The sequence below is a fragment of the Phycodurus eques genome, unplaced genomic scaffold (assembly GCF_024500275.1).
Source record: "Phycodurus eques isolate BA_2022a unplaced genomic scaffold, UOR_Pequ_1.1 contig_337, whole genome shotgun sequence".
NCBI classification, from domain to species: Eukaryota; Metazoa; Chordata; class Actinopteri; order Syngnathiformes; family Syngnathidae; genus Phycodurus; species Phycodurus eques.
In genome coordinates, this window is record NW_026904334.1 from 21,236 (window position 1) to 38,136 (window position 16,901).

The 16,901-nt window shown below is 42.4% G+C and overlaps 2 non-coding genes across 2 annotated transcripts; both read right to left on the reverse strand.

Annotated features, from left to right (window-relative positions):
• Positions 1-15,101: 15,101 nt before the first annotated feature.
• LOC133398767 (U1 spliceosomal RNA) lies at positions 15,102-15,265 on the reverse strand. The gene has a single exon (XR_009768027.1). It is a non-coding gene; the product is annotated as a U1 spliceosomal RNA (small nuclear RNA).
• A 990-nt stretch (positions 15,266-16,255) lies between these two features.
• LOC133398768 (U2 spliceosomal RNA) lies at positions 16,256-16,446 on the reverse strand. The gene has a single exon (XR_009768028.1). It is a non-coding gene; the product is annotated as a U2 spliceosomal RNA (small nuclear RNA).
• Positions 16,447-16,901: the final 455 nt, after the last annotated feature.

Here is a 16,901-nt window from a genome sequence, read left to right on the forward strand (position 1 = left end):
AACAGCCTCCTGCTCTTGTAATCATTCGTTTACATTATCTGGCCCAATGAGTAAGATGTGTAGGCAAACATTTGTTTGATTTGGAACGGCTTTTCAAATGAAACTGTAAAGCATGTCAGAATAGCACAAAACAGTGACAAAGAAAATCATGAGATGGTTTAGTCCTATTTCTAAAAACTTTCCAACATTTCACAAATTCTGTCAGGGTGTTTCAACTCATGAGCACATCTGTAATTAGGTGTACGTAAGGCGTTAATATGAGACAGATCAAATGAGGAGTTGGCAGAACGACAACCTACGAGAGAGAGAGAGTATAGGGATATTTACAAAATGATGGATTGCCTATGACGTCATCACTTGGCAGCGTGCCAGCGCACATGTCCGATGACGTCACCTCCCGGCCCAACTGTCCCCATTGACGTCACATCCGGTAAAAAACTAAATGATGTCACATTCGGTGAAAACAAAGTGAGATCATATTTCCTGGCGTTTTTGTCACATGACATCATGTTCGGGGTCACCTGTAGGAACAAAGGAAGTCATGGGGTGTCATTTGGGCAACAAAAAAGGTCATTTGTGATCATACCTGCGAATATGATCCCATCCGGCCCCGCGTCGATGGTGGGTGTGACAGCGTCCCGAGGGCTTCGATGAGACAGCTGCAAAGAATGAGGTCATCACGTGACTTGTGCAGGTGACATGGGGTGTCTGCCCGGACTGGCTGCTGTTGGTGTAATTTGGATCCAGGGGCTGAAAAAGTTGACGGACACAATGAGCCTGGCGTGTGGTGACATAGTGAGATTGATACGCGCCTGTTGCATTTCGGTTCACCAATCGCATGATATTTTGACACGGTCGGGTCGAAATAATGTCGAACCTGAAATTTTATTTGCCCCTTTTGCTCCTATATTATTTGCTGTGTGACATGTTCCCGTCCTCTTCCCAACGGTGCCGAAGCTTCCGGACTTCAAACCTCTCATGGATTCCAGTTCTCACTTCGAAAATTGCATAAGTATTTGGACAGATGAGACCGGGTCACATCCCTCCCGTTTTAAGGGAGACAATACTATTTATTGAATAGCTTTACTTGACACCTTGCTGGTTGAAGTTAGGACTGAACTTTTTAAAGACCCTGACCTCATGAAAGGGGGAGATAGCTTCTTTAACTGTCATGTGTCACACCATTTGAAACTTTTTGTCGACAGAAAACACAAATCATCAGATGACGTAATGGACATGCAGGAACAACTTTTGAAGCTACAATTGGCCCAGGCCCGTAAAGTGGCCATTAATTTTTTTTATTCTTCTTTTCCTTTCGGCTTGTCCCGTTAGGGGTCGCCACAGTGCGTCATCCTTTTCCATGTAAGCCTATCTCCTGCATCCTCCTCTCGAACACCAACTGCCATCATGTCTTCCCTCACGACATCCATCAACTTTCTCTTTGGTCTTCCTCGAGCTCTCTTGCCTGGCAGCTCCATCCTCATCATCCTTCTTCCAATATACTCACTATTTCTCCTCTGGACGTGTCCAAACCATTGAAGTCTGCGCTCTCTAACTTTGTCTCCAAAACATCGAACCTTGGCTGTCCCTCTGATGAGCTCATTTCTAATTTTATCCAACCTGGTCACTCCAAGAGCGAACCTCAACATCTTCATTTCCGCCACCTCCAGCTCTGCTTCCTGTTGTCTCTTCAGTGCCACTGTCTCTAATCCGTACATCATGGCTGGCCTCACTACTGTTTTATAAACTTTGCCCTTCATCCTAGCAGAGACTCTTCTGTCACATAACACACCTGACACCTTCCTCCACCCGTTCCAACCTGCTTTGACCCGTTTCTTCACTTCCTGACCACACTCACCATTGCTCTGGACGGTTGACCCCAAGTATTTAAAGTCCTCCACCCTTGCTATCGCTTCTCCCTGTAGCCTCATTCTTCCCCCACCAGCCCTCTCATTCATGCACATATATTCTGTTTTACTTCGGCTAATCTTCATTCCTCTTCTTTCCAGTGCATGCCTCCATCTCTCTAACTGTTCCTCCAGCTGCTCCCTGCTTTCACTGCAGATCACAATGTCATCTGCAAACATCATGGTCCACGGGGATTCCAGTCTAACCTCATCTGTCAGCCTATCCATCACCACTGCAAAAAGGAAGGGGCTCAGGGCTGATCCCTGATGCAGTCCCACGTCCACCTTAAATTCTTCTGTCACACCTACAGCACACCTCACCGCTGTTCTGCTGCCCTCGTACATGTCCTGTATTATTCTAACATACTTCTCTGCCACTCCAGACTTCCGCATGCAGTACCACAGTTCTTCTCTGGGTACTCTGTCATAGGCTTTCTCTAGATCTACAAAGACACAATGTAGCTCCTTCTGACCTTCTCTGTACTTTTCCATCAACATCCTCAAGGCAAATAATGCATCTGTGGTACTCTTTCTAGGCATGAAACCATACTGTTGCTCGCAAATACTCACTTCTGTCCTGAGTCTATCCTCCACTACTCTTTCCCATAACTTCATTGTGTGGCTCATCAACTTTATTCCTCTATAGTTGCCACAGCTCTGCACATCACCTTTGTTCTTAAAAATGGGCACCAGTACACTTTTCCTCCATTCCTCAGGCATCTTCTCACGCACTAGAATTCTATTGAACAAGCTGGTCAAAAACTTCACAGCCACCTCTCCTAGATGCTTCCATACCTCCACAGGAATGTCATCAGGACCAACTGCCTTTCCATTTTTCATCCTCTTTAATGCCTTTCTAACTTCCCCCTTACTAATCATTGCCACTTCCTGGTCCACCACACTTACCTCTTCTACTCTCCCTTCTCTATCATTTTCCTCATTCATCAACTCCTCGAAGTATTCTTTCCATCTAGCAAGCACACTGCTGGCACCAGTCAACATATTTCCATCTCTATCCTTAATCACCCTAACCTGCTGCACATCCTTCCCATCTCTGTCCCTCTGTCTGGCCAGCCTGTATAGATCCTTTTCTCCTTCTTTAGTGTCCAACCTGCCATACATGTCATCATATGCCTCTTGTTTTGCCTTTGCCACCTCTACCTTTGCCCTGTGTCGCATCTCAATGTATTCCTTTCGCCTCTCCTCGGTCCTCTCAGTGTCCCACTTCTTCTTAGCTAACCTCTTTCCTTGTATGATTTCCTGTACTGTGAGGTTCCACCACCAAGTCTCCTTCTCTCCTTTCCTGCCAGAAGATACACCAAGTACTCTCCTGCCTGCTTCTCTGATCACCTTGGCTGCAGTGGTCCAGTCTTCTGGAAGCTCCTGCCGTCCACCGAGACCCTGTATCACCTCTTCCCGAAAAGCTGCACAACACTCGTCCTGTCTCAGCTTCCACCACATGGTTCTCTTCTCTGCCTTTGTCTTCCTAATTTTCCTCCCCACCACCAGAGTCATCTTACACACCACCATCCTATGCTGTCTAGCCACACTCTCCCCGACCACTACCTTACAGTTGGTAACCTCTTTCAGATTACATCGTCTGCACAAGATGTAATCCACCTGTGTGCTTCTACCTCCGCTCTTATAGGTCACCCTATGTTCGTGCCTCTTCTGGAAAAAAGTGTTCACTACAGCCATTTGCATCCTTGTTGCAAAGTCTACCACCATCTGTCCCTCCAAGTTCCTTTCCTGGATGCCGTATTTACCCATCACTTCTTCATCACCCCTATTACCTTCACCAACATGTCCATTACAATCTGCACCAATTACGACTCTCTCTCTGACTGGGATGCTAAGAACTACATCATCTAGCTCCTTCCAGAATTTCTCTTTCACCTCTAGGTCACATCCTACCTGTGGGGCATAGCCACTAATCACATTACACATAACACCCTCAATTACAAATTTCAGCCTCATCACTCGATCTGATACTCTTTTCACCTCCAAGACATTCTTAGCCAACTCTTCTTTTAAAATAACCCCGACTCCATTTCTCTTCCCATCGACACCATGGTAAAATAATTTAAACCCTGCCCCTAAACTTCTAGCCTTACTGCCTTTCCACCTGGTCTCCTGGACACACAATATATCAACCTTTCTCCTCATCATCATGTCAACCAACTCCCGAGATTTTCCTGTCATAGTCCCAACATTCAAAGTCCCCACATTCAGTTCTAGGCTCTGTGTTTTCCTCTTCTCTTTCTGCCGAAGAACCCGCTTTCCACCTCCTCTTCTTCTTTGACTTCGACCCACAGTAGCTGAATTTCCAACGGCGCCCCGCAGGTTGACGGCGCCGGTGGCGGACGTTGTTAACCCGGGCCACGACCGATCCGGTATGGAATTCTTTGGATGAACGCTCATATTTGTTTGGCAAGGTTTTAAGCCGGATGCCCTTCCTGACGCAACCCTCTGCATTTATCCGGGCTTGGGACCGGCCTACAGTTTGCACTGACTTGTGCCACCCATAGGGCTGCATTTCTTTTAAGTTTAGAATATGGGTTGTAATTACAATTTTGTGGGGGCCGGAGACCACGAGGATTTTTTTGACGACCTGTAAGTATGGCATCTGCAAGCGTGCAAAAAAGGTCCAACTGTCCATCGACGAGGTCACAGTTCACTCCCTGTTCAAACCTTTCATTGCACATTTGGCCACAAAACCCCAAATGCTTCAACTTCATCAAAGACTCATTCCCGCTACGTTTCACCTACGACTGCAAAAATCAGCTCACACCTGTATCGACCCCAGACGTACAGAAACTTCAAACACACGCATAGCCTAAATCCCAACAGGAAGTGGCCTGCGACTTGGTGATGGTAAGGTTCGAGGTCTTTGGCGAGCGTGCTGATGCAATTCATCAAAGAGCTATTTGTGGTACATCACACCTACACCTACCAAACTCGGCAGCCACGTGTAGCACACCGCCACCGACCAAAGTATAATACAGCCCATTTCCTAAACTCAACAGAAAATGATCGACGGCCTTTTTTAAAGCAACATTCACAGGTTGTAAGCATAATTACCAAAAGTAAATACAGAACAGTAAGTGTGGGGGTAATTATGTCGCATGAGACATTCTCACACCATTACACAAGGTAGTTCATTCTGTGCCACTTGGAATCTCAAAATGTCATATGCCCGGTTCCCCTTCAGCCCTTTTAAGTCTGCTGGTGTCGTGGATAAAAGCACAAGCGAAGATATGTTACTTACTGCTCCTGTGATGACCCAGTTCTTCCTGGCCACAAATTTGGATGCTCTGATAGGAAGGTCACACACCTCCAAAGTCTTCACCAGAGTCTGCCAAAAAACATTTCAAATGTTACATTTCCAGCTTCATTAACCACCAAACAAAGTTAGTCGAACATCCAGAAGGAACATATTTTTGTTTTTACCTGTGTTTCGTGGTTCCACACGCATACACTGCCGTTGTACAGACTGGCCAGCATCCACAGCTTGGTTGGGTGAAGGTCCACGCTCTTTACACGGTCAGACGTGGCTGTCAGCTTCCGCTTAATGTCAAACCTCAGCTGCTGTAAAAAAAAAAAAAAAAAAAAAAAAGGGGTTCGTGATGAGAGCTGAGAAAATCAAACATGATATACTCTTCTTTATGTCTTTCTCACCATTTTCAATCACCGGCGTTTCGTCGACACAAGAGAAGAAAAATGTGGAGCAAAAAACTAATGTTCCGATTTGAGTCAACGCTAGTGGACACTGAATGAGGAAGCACTTGAATGTTTCTGTGGAAAGAACGAAACGATTCGGTGAACGAATCTTTTGAACGAACTGATTCGAATGATTCAGTACACTCAAAAGAACTGCCGCGCTCATCCCTCATGACGTGAACTTCCGGGTACTCATCATCTCGCGAAAGCTTGATGTTTCGTGCGAACAGCTGATGAGAGCAGACCATTTTTGCAAATAAATGTAGGTTATGGTTATGCAGGAGCTCGTTTGAAAAATGTTATTACAATAATGAGGATTTGCTATCTTTGTAGAGTGTATTATTCAAACATTTTGTTGTAGATTGCGGGCTTTCTTCTAACATACCCCGCCTCCCCCCAACCTTGAATGAATGCAAATAATGCCTGTAAAATGTTTGTTCGTTGTTCTTGTTTAACGTATTAAATAACTGAGCCGCCAAATGATGTCCCCAAGACAATTTTTTCTGAATTTCAAAGAGACATATTTGGAATTTCAACGTACAAAAAATAAAAATAAATGGAAATGCGCCTCCATGTTAATTAAAGTCTCTCTAAATATAAATCAAAATAAATGGAAACAGTTATCGTCATTTATTTTTTGTTTTAAATAATATTCAAAATTGCCCGTCGGTGTGAATGTGAGTGCGAATGGTTATTTGTTTCTATGTGCCCTGCGATTGGCTGGCGACCGGTTCAGGGTGTACCCCGCCTCCCACCCGAAGACAGCTACATTAAAGTGTTCCATTTGAGTTCTATGGTCTGTGCTTTACATTGATTTTCTTTTTCAATCCAATAATTTCGATGATTTTATCATTAAAAGATGAATTTTCATCGCATCGAGTCATCGCTCCCATGATGCTTCAAGAGACCACGCCCACATCCATTCAAGCAGGCTGTGATTGGTCCGTGGCTTCACACAAGAGACATTGGTGTTTCCTCATTACATCGCCAATAATATACTTTTATCACACATGTACTGCACTTACTGACGTTTAACAGACTGTCTAATATATTTCATGAAAGTGTGTGACATTTAGTCTTTCTTATCGACCAGAAAAGCCACTAAAAGTGCACAGCGGAGTCTGGTATGTACGGTGCCACAATCAGCATGTGGCAGTGTTGAGTTGAGCTTCATCGAGCTCCAGAGTCACGTGACGTGGTCAGTCCCTCATCAATCATGAACCTCATCGCACGTCACTGCGCGACCCTAGTGAGGAGAAGCGGTAAAGAAAATGGATGGATGGGTGATTGCATTCATAAATAAATAAATAAATAACAAATTTTAAACAAAGTTTACATTGATTTTCTTTTTCAATCCAATAATTTCGATGATTTTATCATTAAAATAGCTGAATTTTCATATTTCTAGTTCAAATGCATAGGACGGGTAGCTCCGAGTCACGTTGAGTCATGCTCCCATGATGCTTCAAGAGACCACGCACACATCCATTCAGGCTGGCTGTGATTGGTCCTTTGGTTATTCGTTTGGAGGGCACGAAAAGGAGCAAAACGAGGTATGGCAAACTTTCTGTCTGCCTTTTTTGGCTAGGTTTTAGGACCTTAACCGATATGTCCTCCTCTTAAATTTCCACCCTGGTTGGCGGAATTGTGATTTTGAACTTTTAACACACCTATTAATTGATCAAGGCGATCATTAATGTCGCCAATTGCCCTCACAATCGCTTCGTAACTCCAGCACATGCACTGCAAAAAAAGGCCTTTGAATTTACTTCATTTGAACATCGGTTGCACATGATTAAAATGTATTTAAATTGACATAATTTACCCCTAAAAAAAAAAACAACAAAAAAAAACAGTTTTTTTTCAGTGTGTGTGTCCACTCCTGTGGATTTAAATAATAAATTGATAATAATAAATTGCCATTTTGGGGAAAGGGAAGTGTAAATTTGCTCGAGGAGACTGGTAGCATAGTTGCTAACGACTGCAACAGAAAGGGAAGGGGCGCTCGCCGGTCTAGACTGATGGGCCATCACACTAGCAAAGCATTCTGGGATTTGTAATATTAGTGCCACATGTGCTATATACTGGCGGGCCAGCTCTAATACACATTTGATATCTTCTTGCGGGCCAAATTTAATTACATCGTGGGCCAAATTATATGATCTACAGGATCTCAATTAGCTCCCAGTATGCTCTCCCCAATCTGGCAAAATCCAGATTTAAAAATTAATAATATACCCCTTTAATTTAGCACATTTGAAGAACATGGAATTGACCACCGACAACAACTATTTAACGATAATGTTTTTAATACACGTGATGAACAATTCCAAATAACAGGTGGAAACTTTCTTCAATACAATAAATTCAAAGCATCAATTAAAATAGGAATACCATAACTCCAGAACACCCTCGAACTGCCGGAGTTTGTCAAGCAAATAGTTAAGCTTCTTCCGCAAAGTAAAAGAAATCTCTCAAAGGTTTATAAATTAATTTCATGCACTAAATCAATGCACTTAGCAATCACTAAATGGGAAGAAGACCTTTCCATGTCCGCTGACCGTAACTACTGGATACAGATATGTAACAATATGTTTAGAATGACGAAAAAAACACATTTTCAGTGCTCCATAGAACACCCTTGACTCAGTGAACTGTAGTCTTCACACAATCAGGATTTTTGGGGCTGATCACCGATCAGCAAGTTAAAAACAAAACGATAACCGATGGAGCAATGTCTATTTACGTGACTTGTTCATTTATTGTATATACTTGTGTACTTTATACTGAGTACTGTATCTTCAGAATTATTCTCTAGCATTTTATCCATCCATCCATCCATTTTCTGAGCCGCTTCTCCTCACTAGGGTCACAGGCATGCTGAAGCCTATCCCAGCTATCATAGGGCAGGAGGCGGGGTACACCCTGAACTGGTTGCCAGGCAATCCAAAGGGCACATACTAACAAACAACCATTCGTACTCACATTCACACCTAGGGGCAATTTAGAGTCTCCAATTCAAGCATGTTTTTGGGCTGTGGGAGGAAACCGGAGTGCCTGGAGAAAACCCACGCAGGCACGGGGAGAACATGCAAACTCCACACAGGCGGGACCGGGGATTGATCCCCAGTCCCCAGAACTGTGAGGCTGAGGCTCTAACCAGTCGGCCACCGTGTATTTTCCTCTAGCATTTTAGACAAAAGTAAAAACATCAATGACCTCTCGGGGGATTCAAGGATTGGCCACTGACATAACTTTAAAACTTAAAATCAACATTAAAACATGACAGAAATAATGGGTGCTAACTTACTGTAATTAAATCCATCCATCCAGACATTTTCTGAGCCACTTCCCCTCACAAGGGTCACGGGAGTGCTGGAGCCTATCCCAGCTATCATTGGGCAGGAGGCGGGGTACACCCTGAACTGGTTGCCAGCCAATCCCAGGGCACATACTAACAAACAACCATTCGTACTCACATTCACACCTTCGGGCAATTTAGAGTCTTCAATTAACCTTAATTACCATGCATGTTTTCAGGATGTGAGAAAACCCACACAGGCACAGGGGGAACACAGGCAGGTTCAACACAGTTGAACCCTGGTTCTCAGAACTGCGAGGTCGACGCTCAAACCTGTCGTCCACCGTGCTGCCTGTCATTAAATTACTTTAACAAATACTGTTAATGACATGCTTACTCTAACTTACGGCAATATGGACAGGTGCTGTCCAGAGTTTGCGTCCCTTTGACTTTTCCTTTGTTGTTGTGGGGTTTGATGTGTGAAAATGTTTTAAATCCTTTTACCAGATATACGTTAAAGCCAATGATCATAAATCATATATCATAAATGAAATAAATGAAATCTCGGGTCAAATTATTTACTACAGCAGTATACTTCCAAATGAACAGTTAAACCATAGTGTTCATCTTCTGGTTGACCTTAGCCAACTCGGAGCACGGCTGAGGCGATGAAACAGGCAGGGCGCATCGAGAAACAGCCGAGGGCCCCGGCAGGCTCCCCGTGGTGCTAGCGGCTGTTGTGCCGTGGTCCTCCCTCAGCACCTTTGAAACGCTTCTCTAAATGACAACATAGTTACTGCTACTTCAGATGCTAATTCACTACAGGTGAAAATCAAACTTGTCTCCCAAACTGTTTTCAACATCAGTTTTACAATTATTTTTTTCACCTTTCATTTCTTTGATGCTTCTTTGCTATATATTCACAAAAACAAACAAATACAAATAGAAATATACAGTATTAGATGTAGAGGAATAAAACAAATCTGTTTAAATTTGGAAATGAAACATGAGAAACAACCTGATCTAAACTATCATATTTTAATGACTATGCATTAGAAATAATTGTATTATATAATGCTGAATGGCTGGTAATGTTCTTTAACTCATTCACTGCCAGCTTTCCCAGTTAACATGGTTATTTGACTTCTAAAGCCGTCAATGGCAGTGAATGTTTTTTAAACACTTGTAGTTTGGTGGTTACAATTGAACAAATCACAAAGAAAGGCACAAGAACAAGCTAATGACAGGCTGTCACATTCATGTATACTGCACATGAATATGCTGATGCAGTTGGCTGGGCTGGCTCGAGTGGGTCAAATACTTCCTGACATGACAAGCTTGAAACTGAATATATTTAAAATGACGTTCAACACCATTAGTACAGTAGCACAGGGATTCACTTGACAGGCTGAATGCCTCGCTCGATTAATTTCATGACAGGACAAGGGAAAGCTGATCATGCTGCTGCTGAAGTTATGGTTTCTCTTTAATGCAAAAAAAAAAAACATAATAGAACCCACCATTTTGAGTAACGAGCAAAGTAACACATTACTTTCTTTGAGAAAGTAATTAGACTACAGTTACTACTTCTCACCAACAATATTTACTTTTGCATCATTAATGTCTCTCGCGAAGTACTAATTTGTAGCTGGTGATTCTGGGACCTCGTCTCCTCACCTCACTCACCCATTGAATATAGAGCCTGGATAGCTCAATCGGTAAAGCATCAGCGTTCACTAAATATCACGCAGGTACTTTCACTTAAACACTTCAAAAAGCCCACCACATGTTCATCGATACTCCACACACTCTCACGTTGATCTTGGGTATCTCGGTCAGGAGAAATACCAGGCTTTTAATCTGATGTTCTGTCTGTCGAGTACCTGTTTAGTCACTCGCTTGTGCTTAATTGACACCTCGTAATCTGTTCAAGTAACACAATTCCTTGTAAATTGTTTACTAAATTTCACACAGGTACTTTCACTCAGACACTTGAACACTTAAAAAAAACCACCACTTGTTCATCGATGCACCACACGCTCTGATTTTGACCTTGGGTATCTTGGTCAGGAGAAATACCAGGCTTTTAATCTGATGTTCTGTCTGTCGAGTACCTGTTTAGTCACTCGCTTGTGCTTAATTGGCACCTCGTCTCCTCACCTCACTCCTTCATTGACTGTAGAATCTGGAGAGCTCAGTCGGTAAAGCATCAGACGTTTAATCTGAGGGTCCAGGGTTTAAGTCCCTGTTCCGGCGAGAAAATTCTTCTGAGGTTGTTAACTAAATATCACGCAGGTACTATCACTCGGATACTTGAACACTTCAAAACACCCACCACGTTCATCTATCCACCACGCACTCTCACTTTGACCTTGGGTATCTTGGTCAGTAGCATACCAGGCTTTTAATGTGATATGTCTTTCGAGTACCTTGTTGGACCTCGGGTGGCGCCCCTCTCGCCCTGCCTCTCATCCCAGGAATCAGCACCACCTCGGCCGCGCAATTCTTGTCAATCAGCCTTCGTCATCACCTGCATTGAAGCCTGCCAGATCCAAGACTCCATTGCCAGATTATTAACGTTCATCCGTGGTACAACGGCTCGCAATTTACGTTCATGATTATTTGCTAAAAACAATAAAGCTTATCTGTTTGAACATTACATGTCTTTGTAGTGTATTCAATTATATATAGATTGAACATGATTTGAAAATCATTGTATTCTTTTTTTTTTTTTTTTTTTCTGTTTTTATTTATGTTTAACACAACATCCCAACTTCATTGGAATTGGGGTTATATTTCATAACAGGACAAGAGAAAGCTGAGAATGCTGCTGCAGAAGTTGTGGTTTCTCTTTAATGGTTGTGGTTTTAAGGACTGCCATAGAACAGTCCTTTACGATGTATTTCGAATGCCAACATTTTGTAATGAGATGATTACAAGAAAATTGTAGTTGAAGTAGTTCCTCCACGAACTACCTAACCACAAATGCATCCATGACTGTGTGTCATTAATTAAAAGTTGAATATATACATGTATATTGAACTGAATGCACAGTGATTTTTAATCACAGACGAGGCAAAGATAAACATAACATGTAGGTCAATGCAATAAAGCGAAATTATCTCCAACAATTAATAAATGGTATACAAAATGGAGTTTGAAAGAGACATGACGTCTACTATTCTTCTGAGGATAAAACATTACTGAGATCATCGTCATCTACTTCAATCTGCAGGGGGACAATATAACATTTTGAAGTACAAAAAGGGAACAAGGGTGTTTGGTCTCTGTTTTTAAATAAGCTCAGAGGTGTTCGACAGCAGAATTGGTGGAAGATCTCTCATCCTCTAGAAAGTCATCATCCAAGTTAACATCGCTGGTATCGATGTCGTCCACCTCCAAATTGTCAAGGTAAATTTCCAGCTCTTTCAGAACCTTCACAAACAGCTATAGCTTTTGGAACAGTTCATCCAGAGAAGCAAATACCACGGCCTCCCCCCCACCTCTACCTTGTCTTTTTCCGACTGTGAGAACTCAGGGATTTTCTCCCAAGTCTGTAGTAGGACAGTTTCAGGCACGAAAGGCAAGATTGTAGACTCTGCTGCAAGCTCAGGGACTGCTGACACAATGGGAGACTCTTCACATTACTCTGTCTGCAGAATGAGAAATTATGTTTCGAAAAACATTTGATCAAGATGTAATGAAAACTCTGACTAGAAAGGTGTCCTCGAGTGGGTGGATAACCCCTATAAACACCAAGAGCAGAAGACTGGAACATCTCTTGGGCCTGGTTTTCTTGAGCCTCCTCTAGAATATTTCTGTCTCCATTGAGCTGAAGGAAAACATGAGAGTTGCTTAAAGCACAACAACACGTTTCAAAATTAGGTACTTCTCGATGCTCTTTTGTTGTAGCAACTCACTGTGAGCAAGGGATCATCTTTGGCAGGCCTGGTGGTGCCTGAGCAACTTTCTCTGAGGTAAACCTCAGCTGCAGATGCCTTTTAGACCAGGAAAAATGTTTTCATACTGTATTGGGTCTGCCCAGGATGCAGCAGCCTACAGCGTAAAGAGATTGTGTTTGAAGAAACGATACAGTGGTGCCTTGAGATATGATTGACCCGGCTTACAATTTTTTGGAGATACGGCTGGTATTTTGCTTTGCGATACGAGCGCTGCATGGTGGCAATGAACTCAACTCATTTCACAATAAGCGGCATATGGCAAATAGTGAACAATTCATCAAAAAGAGGCTTCAAGTTGATTAATGCCACTCCCAGTTGAAGTTTAATGTCAAACTAAACTTGTATCAAAGAGTATTTGAAACAACCAAACTACTTGCCTCAAGAAACGCCATTGATATGCCAACAGTTAGCATCGATAGGCGCAGTTTTAGAACCTGTTAAGTGACGGATATTTGATCACAAGATCTAGACTGATTGGGATATATTCTTCATCCTCTATGAAAAATGACTAATCATACAGTATTTTACAGAGTCAGAGTAGTTATGTAACTTATCTTCGTTTGCGTCTGCATGACTCTATTGTACGAGTGAGGCACCAAAATAAAAATTATTTGCCAAAACTGAAAATTAGTAACCCAAGGCCGAAAAGCAGAACACAGAAAGAAATGAATATGCCCTCTTAAAATTATGTTAAGATCATCACCGAAAGACAGTTACTGCAGTATATTATGTAATAGGATAAAAATAATTGATAATAAATAATAAAAATGAGGAAAAATTGTGGTGGATGTCACTGGTTCTCAGGAGAGGACGTTCATTCAAGGATTGCTTGAGGTGTGTTCACAAACTTTGAATACGGTATGACTACGACTCACATCCTTTTCATTTTGTTGTAGGGCGACCGTAGGGCCAAATCGTTGGTCGTGGAATATTTCACACTACAAGAATTTTTGTGGGGTCCGTTCTGGGAAATCGGCTGCTATAGCTAATCGGGCCAATATCGGGGTTAAAATCATGTAGTCTGATGTAGCCATAAGAAGCAATGTACTAGTACGTATGCAGTGATTCATGCAGGAAGTTCACTGCAAACTAGTACGACGAGTGATTGGTTTGCGCAAGGAACGATGTACTACGCAGTGAACGTACTCATGAGTGATTTTAATAGCTTTCACTGTGGCAGCCGATTCTTCAAGCGGATGGCTAATGTTGAGTCAGTCAAGCACATGAAAACAAGCACACACACGGTGCGTGGGTTGGACGGTGTCTCCATAATCTTAACAGACTACACATAAAGTCATGAGAGAGACAGGAGACCGACATTGGAGTTAGATTCGCCAGTGCAAGGTAAACTGATGCGGCACTTTTTGCAAAAAGTCTGTAAGGTACAGTGGCAACAAATCTATATAAACACATGAAAAACCACGCGAAAGAAAACGCAGACCTCCGGAAATGGAGAGAGGAGGAGAGATATCCCCCCGGCCCCGCCCCGTGGCTCCACTGCCAGACCCTCAATGCAGGGGCAGAGGTCATTGGCGGAAGCTTTTCAGCATGGCAAAGAATATCCAGGTGTGGATAATACTTTACCATTAGTAATATTCATTTTCAAATTTAAACTGTATTTTAGTGAATTGACCCAAATAAAAAATATCAATTATGCTAAGACCTTTATGTATGTGTAATACCATGGAATTTATAGTAAATTAAAATCTTATTTAAATGAATACATTTATTAGAATAGAAAAAAACGCGGCACGGTTAGAGTGTCTGCCTCACAGTTCTGAGGACCGGGGTTCAATCCCCGGCCCCGCCTGTGTACAGTTTACACGTTCATGAGTCGCGACCGAAGCGGGTGTTCAAGAGTTTTCTGAGAGAGTGATAGGTAGGTCATAATTTAGCCTTTTTGTTTTTGGAACTAAATAATCTCCCCGCCTTCCCAAGTTTACAATACATGACAACAACAACAACGCATAGTCCTTCGGTGAATGTGTTGAGTGAACGTGAGCCTCGAGGATGGATCGTTAAGTGAATAAGAAAGCACTTGAATGACTATGTGAAAAAGAACTGAACGTGATCAAATGTTTTTGATGAACAGTTTTGAGTGAATCAGTATACTCAAACACTCATCACTATCAGTAACATAGTGCCATGCTTAATTACCACACAACTAGACCACCATTGAAAACACTGTCTTCTTTTGCATTAACCAATGATCAGGGGAGAGCGCGAACGCAGTCCCCCACTATCAGAAATTATGCAAACGAGATTCCCGCATTTGGGGAATTCGCAGGGGTCAGCACAACCGGAGTGCAATGGCTGAGCCTCGCCCTGGGTGAACCACCTTCTTGATCATGGTGCCTCCCCTGCCAGGTAAGTATGAGTGTGACTCGGCGTGAACACGCAAGTCATTCATGCGCACGCTATGTCAAGCAACGGTGTCATCATGAGCATGTGAACAACCACACACACAACGGGCAAGCCGGAACATACGCTCGATGAAACGCTACTGTGTGCTAATTCATGAAGAAATATGCTTCTTATTTGAGAATTTCAGTTTAAATTGAGACAGTAAATTGATACCCATACTGCACAGCGGCATCGAGACACGATAAAATAACTTGAAAGTGCGGTCATTCACACCAAAAACATATAAACCACCCATTCGGGGTATACCCTGAACTGGTTGCCAGCCAATCGCAGGGCACATATAAACAAACAACCATTTGCACTCACATTCACACCACCGTGCTGCCATGATTTTACTAATTAAAGAAAATCGAATGTAAACATAATTAGACGACTTGACGAAAATAATGCATTCGTCTCGTCGAATGTCACACACTGATAACACTTTCGGGTACAACAGTTTGATGTGCGTCTCAAAACGATACTGCCACCTACTGTGACCTATTGCGCATGACAACCTTGGCGAACACTCAAGCAGGCTCGCGTGGTCTTAACAGTGGTTGTCAACTGTCAATGTTGTAAAGTTGCGACCCACTTTCATATAAATTGAGAATAATAAATTATTTTGTTTAAAAATAGCCTCTGAAAACATTTACAGTATATTATATTTGTAAATGCCGTTTCAGATGAGTTTGCTGTACCACCAAAGTCATATTGCTTGCCATGACATCCACCAGCCAGGCCGGGCTGCACTGCAGTTGTTTACAGAGGAAACTAGCGGCGAGACAACAAGGAAGCAACATTTCTTGTCACTTTTCAACTATGCTCCACATGGGAAACTAATACGCCTCTGTACTGCACCCAAAATGCAAATAACAATACAACATACTGTATAGACTACAAACTTGCTTACCATGCTGTGCATTATGTAAATTCAAAGTTTATGACTGAGTGATACACACTTGCTTTAACCATTTTGTGGAGATACTGCAACACCATAACAATGCGTGGACTGGACAGATCAAACACATATTCCATCACTCAGTTACAAAAATCAATTTAATATATGGTCCCCAGAAAGAGGACGTATCAGATACTAAACTGATAAGAACAAATATTACACTTGGTCTTAGCCAAAAGACAGAGAAGCAATGTCAACATAGCGCGAGAAGAGACGAGCTCATTCTCCAGCCTACAAGCCAAAGTTATGGTGGCACATATCGACATGAAAATCACAGATGAGTCACATATGGACACGCCAAACAACAATTATGAAACGAATGTCAACTGTGTTGTTTTTCAACGTTTATATCGAAATAATGTTGTCAGATGCCCGTGTGCCTTGGCCACGTCGATCCAATAGAATGCGGAGATTAACGCATATCTTTAGCCATGTATTAAGTCTTAAACAACCAAAGAAATAATGAGTTATTTGTAATAAGGGTTAATGTGGGTTTATGGTTTGCCATTCTCCAAACGTGTGTTGACAAACACATTACACAAGCTGCCATAGTGGTACATCTCAATAAATTATAATAGTGTGAAAAGCTTAATTTAGTGAAGTAATTCAATTCAAAAAGTGAAACTCATATTATAGAGATGCACCAC